The sequence below is a fragment of the Thamnophis sirtalis genome, unplaced genomic scaffold, assembly GCF_051295495.1.
Source record: "Thamnophis sirtalis isolate CommonGarterSnake01/CBP01778 unplaced genomic scaffold, rThaSir2_p1.2 scaffold_1, whole genome shotgun sequence".
Taxonomy (NCBI): domain Eukaryota; kingdom Metazoa; phylum Chordata; class Lepidosauria; order Squamata; family Natricidae; genus Thamnophis; species Thamnophis sirtalis.
The window spans coordinates 83,746,708-83,752,707 of record NW_028261381.1 but is presented as its reverse complement, the minus strand read 5'-3'; positions in this window follow the sequence as shown (position 1 = coordinate 83,752,707).

Sequence of the window (6,000 nt, the reverse complement as noted above, 5' to 3'; positions counted from 1 at the left end):
GAACCGGTAGCGCCAGGATTTGAAACCCACCTCTGCTTATGACCATTGTGGCATCCCCATGATCACACAATTAAAATTCAAATGTTTGCCAACTGGTTTATATTTATGACAGTTACACTGTCCTGGCATCCCGTGTTCATCTTTTGCAATCTTCTGACAAGCAAAGTCAATGGGGAAACCAGGTTCACTTAACAATCGTGTTACTAACTTAACTGCAATGATTCACTTAAAAACAATGGCAAGAAAACTCACTTAACATATGTCTCAAATAGCGATATAAGTTTTGGGCTCACTTGTAGTCCTAAATCGAAGACGACCTGTACAGTACGTTTGAATTGTTAAACAAATTCTTTGCTATATCAGCTTTGATGAACCATGGAGATGAAGGGTGCAGGTGAGCCAGCTATTCCTTATCTAGAGATGAATGAAGCATTTATAATACTTACAATCAAGAAAACAAGAGAGAAAATTTAACAACTTGAACCCTCTGAATAGGACAAAATATCTTAGCACAGTATTCCATAGACTCTTGTGCAACCTAGTGGATGATCTTCCACAGTGCAGGTCCAATCTACTTTTGCGAGACTATAGTGTGAAAAATGTAAGGACTTACAAGAAATTACAAGCCATAATGTGTGCATTTTAGTGTGAAAAGAGCTTGTGTAAAGGATGCACCAAAACAAACCTTTTTCTGGTTCACCACCTACTTGCTTCATGCAGCACTTTTCTGCTAGAATATAAACAGTTCTGTGAATAGAAGCTCTTTATGAATTAAATGGGACTTTAGATCCAGACAATTTCCATTTAATTCTTATTTCATGCTTCTGCAGAGGATGGAATGTTTTATGACTATTGCTAAATAGCTGGGCTCTACAATCTAAGCTAGATGAGCAGATTTATTCAAATGGTATTTGGTTCTAGCATGTTAGATAATATGATATAATTTGCTAGTGCACATCTGTGTATGTATGTAAGAGGTAATGCATTTTAAAGCACACATTTGTAGAGGGAGAAGGAAATCAATCTCACATGTACATTTTTCTCTTTCCAGATATTTTTCTAACTTGGGGCTATTTTTGTTCAGCCTCAGCTAGTAGTAGCATTTGGCCAGATTTGTCTGTGCTTAGAATCAGAGTTAGATCTGGTTAATACTTGCATTGAGGCAATAGGGCCCAGGGCAATCATTACATGGGTCAAAAAAGTCGCAGGTATGACTGTGTAATTAAAGCTTTGCCCTCTTTTAACATGTCACAAGTATATAAAAAGCAGGCAGGGCTTCAGTTGATCCACCACTCAGTTGACGATCAAAACCACCTTATTTATATTTTACATCCCACACATACATCTATACTCAACTACAAGCCATTTTTGTGTATGGCTGTTAAGAAACTGCAAGATTCTACCTGTGAAACAGCAAGGAGTTGAGCTTGAATCCATAGCTTTGTTTTTGTATTTTGTCCCACGGGTAATTTTGAAAACAGAAATAACACGCTCTAGTAGAAACACCGATGAGGGAAACAGCCCAAACTGCACAAACCTTACTCTACTGCCTACTTTACCTCTATCAGGTTTGGTTATATTTTTGTCTCAATCAAGAGAGAGATTTTGCTTGAATTTGTTGATGTTGTTATAGTTGCTTAGAACTAGTTTGGAGTAATAGTTTAAGGCACTAAGCTAGAAATCAGCAAGCTGGGTCACTTTGGACCAGTCTAGTCTTTTTCAGCCTAGCAAACTCCACTCCTCTGCTCACAATAGAATCCCTTATGCCACCAGCCTCAAAATTTTAGGCTTGGACAATCTGGAACTGCGCCGCCTGAGTTCGGACTGAAAGATAATACACAAAATTGTCTGCTACAATGTCCTACCTGTCAACCGCTACTTCAGTTTCAACCACAATAATACATGGGTAAACAATCGATACAAACTCAAGGTAAACGGTTCCAAACCCGATTGCAGAAAATCCAACTTCAGCAACGGAGTGGTCAATGCCTGGAATGCGCTACCTGACTCCGTTGTTACATCTTCAAACATCCACAGCTTCAGCCTCAAACTGTCTACCGTGGACCTCACCCCATTCCTAAGAGGTCTGTAAGGGGTGTGTGCACAAGCGCACCAGTGTGCCTACCGTCCCTGTCCTACTGTCCCCATTTATTTGTATTCATTTCCTTTGTTCATATCCATGCTCATACTTATATCTACTATCTTGTACATGTTTGACAAACTAATAACTAAATAAGGAAATGGTCAACCATTTATGAAAAAAAATCCTTAGGAAATTGCTTGAACTTTTTTTTTTTTGCTAAGAGTGATTTAAAGGTGGGGAAAAATAAGTACTCTATATTTCCCAAATTGATAATTACCCAGTGGTAAGACGGGTGGCCAATAAATTTTATAAATAAATAAACAATCTTGTGGGCTCAATACCGAGCTAGCATAGACACGTATTATCCTTTTCCTTCTTTTCCCCATTAAAATCATAAGAATGGGTCTTCCATAAACATAGAGGCAAATATTACAAATGAATGCAATTGTTTTAATGTAAGTACATGCTGTACTCTCACAAAAGACAGATGTTAATACTGCTAATCTAACATTTGGAGGAGTTTATTTGCACTCTGACCTTTTAAGTACTGGCAGGGAAATTGTCTCATAGTCTTTCAATGGTGACTCATATCTTCAGGAGGAAACATTCACTAAGCTATGGCAGATGACAATCACTTTTCCCTGAACAGCTTAATTATCAGAAAATGCATTATGTAAGTTAAACAAAGTGTCCTTAAACCTAGTACTGTAGCTCTTTGTGTACCCAAGAATATATACTTTTAAGTCATTGTTAAGATTTTTTCTATCTTTTGCACACTTCTTAGGGCCTTGCACATGAGTAATACATGAGTAAATGGATGGAATCTGATGGTCTGATTCCATTTATGGAAGTACGTAAGATTTTCCTCAGGCTACTGGAAGGTATGATCAGTCTTCCATGCATCCTTCCCAGCTTATCCTTAATAGGGAAAACGGGGGAAAGGAGGAGAAAAGGATAAAATACTATTGATTATTTTTGGATAATACTAAATTCCGTTGAATATGCCTAGAATTAGATTGATAGGATCTTTTTTGAGTTAATTCATAGTCATCTTAAAATAAGAATCTTGTCTATTATCTCTTTAAACCCTGTTTTCAGCTGTCCTATGGTAGCCAAAATTAACCTAAAGGCAAAACTTTAGGTAGCAGCATAGACTGAATGTGAAAGTCATCTAAAATAAAGCACCTAATAAAATATGTATCATCTAGGAACAGAATGTTTAAATATCTGCTTTTATACATATAAGGCTAGGTATTTATAGAGACTCTGCCTTGATTTAATTGACAGTAGAAATCCAAACGATATGGGGAACAAATCTTTTCTGTTGTTTAGTGTCCTGATTGTTAATGTAACAATTATTTAGACTTGGGCCTTTAATTAGGGTTAATTCTCCCTTATAGCACTATTATCTTTTAAAAAAAGATTTATTTTTGTTGGATTTTAGCAAAAAAAAAAAACCTTATGAATTTCATAATTGATAAGCTGTCTTGGAGACTTTACGAGGAACTGAAAGATTAGACATATTTTGTTCTATAAGCTATACTGATAATTCTTTTGGGAATAACACTTTTAATGTATACTTTTAAGATGAAACAAATAGTATGAGGGAAGGTTTCTTTAGCTGAAGGACAGTGTGATGTGATGACAAGTAAATATAATTCCAGATGTTTAGCTCGTTGGAAACTTTATCTCCATAAGCAGCAAGGCCAAATCCTAAACAACAGCAGACCAGCACAAGGATGTGTGATATTTGAAGATATACATATGTGATTCACTGAATTGCATTATATCTTCAGTGTCAAAAAACATTGAAGGCCTATAGAGATGCACATATTAACTACTATGTTTAAATAGCATCAGAGCACATTCAGAGCTAATTAATATTCTAAAGTTAATGTCAATGGCATAATAAATTTATGAAACAATTCTTGAAAAGTTTTTCTCTACCCAGAGCAAGGACAATTACTTGTCCATCGTATGCAGAGTAAAGCATGCCAAAATAATTATTTCAATTGGTTTAGGCATCTGTGTTTGAGCATCATAATAGATTAAGTACCACAGATTTGAGTGCAATGGACTATTCAGAGAATTAAATCATTCTTTTACTCCCTCTTTAATGAACTATTCATGTATTTTTATGTATGCTTTATTTCTATCATATTACCCTCTTACTATATTTGGCAACAACAGTTTTTCAGTTACTCAAAACATTCCACAGTTCCAATCTATTTGCTTTATCCAATTACTCTTAATCAAGTACAACTATTTCTTATAATCATAGATTTTTCAATGAACAAAAGAACAAAATTCTGGCATGCATATGCTGCACTGCACTCTCCAAATTTTGTTGGCACCTCACATACCCTTCAGTTGGAATTCTGTTTCGTTTCTATAGTTTTTGCATTCAATCTTATTACTTACCCATTCATTTGTATAGGGAAACAAAAGGACTATTCTTTAAATCCTCATGCTGATTGGTAAATGCATATTAAACAAGGTAAGAGTTGTTCTATAAGCGAACCATATCCATATTTTAACATTCCTCCAATTATAGCTATTCCTGAAATTTACCACCATACATTATTTACCATCATTCTCAAATCTTTTTTCTCCTGGTGATATATTTTAGCATTCATTTTGATTCATCTTTAACATACAATTCCCAAACAAGTAGACAAAATACATCTTTAGAACCCCTTATTGCAATTTTATCCCGAATTATCATTTTCAATTCCATTTCCACTTGGGGTCTCATTTATTCCTCACCCACTTCCAAAACATTTGCACCTTTTTAAATCTTAATGAGCAAAAATACTTACAACCAATCCTTGAAGTTGCAGCTGTGGAATTCCCCACTCACGCGATCATGATTTGGGCATTTACAAGTGTTTCCTGGTCACACGATCACAATTTGCAACCTTCACGGTTGGCTTCCAACAAGCAGTCAATGGGGAAGCTGGCAGGAAGTCACAGGTTGTACTCTCATGGCACACAATGACCTGTGGTGATTCACTTAATGACTGCATCTGGAACCAATACTAAGCTGGGCATGATCATGTTGTTTAATGATGGTGTTACTGGTCCCAATTCCACTGAGTGAGGGCATTTTTTTTCTCGCACGTAGCCTTTCATTTCAGAATTACATCCAGCATCCCCTCCTTTTCCTACCTCCTAATAGCACAACTCTATTGCAATCTTTTTTTTCCAGTCTCACATAGCTTCCACATCTTCTCTTACATTCACTCTGTTGGGAAATGAATATTGCTACTTTCCTAGTTATACTACATTGACTCATTTCTTTCAGATTAATTTTTCAAAGACAGATTCCTCACGCTACCAGTCTGTCCAACAATTAGGATCTCTCATTATCCTTTTATCTTTCATTGTTTCAATAGTTCATCATGAAAATGTTTTATTCGTTCCTTTTCCAAGTTTACTCATATTATATTAACATTGTGCTTCTATTACCAAGTGGGAACAGTTCCTTTTATAAGCAGATATTCACCAATCTCATTAATTTTTAGGACTTGAATTGGCCCATAGTTTTTATGTATGCTCTCATCTTTCCATTTGCAATAGAACAACAACAAGAGCCTTAGCTTATATTTAAAAATCCGGATATACTATAAATAAAATAAATAGGCCCTAGTTCTTTCATCACCACCATTCATTCACTGGTGTTTAACGGTAACATACATCTTGGAATTCTTACTTTCATAGAATATGCACGCACAACTAGATAATGTTGCTCTTTTAATTTATAACTAACTTTTTTCATATATATACCACTCCACGTGAGTTTTTATTCAAGTCTATTTATATTCTTCCCTTTAATTTCACATTTTTATTTCCATTTCACCTGAAATCATGTTTTGCTGTTTATTCCCCTTTCATTCCAAACTGCAACTTTCCAAATG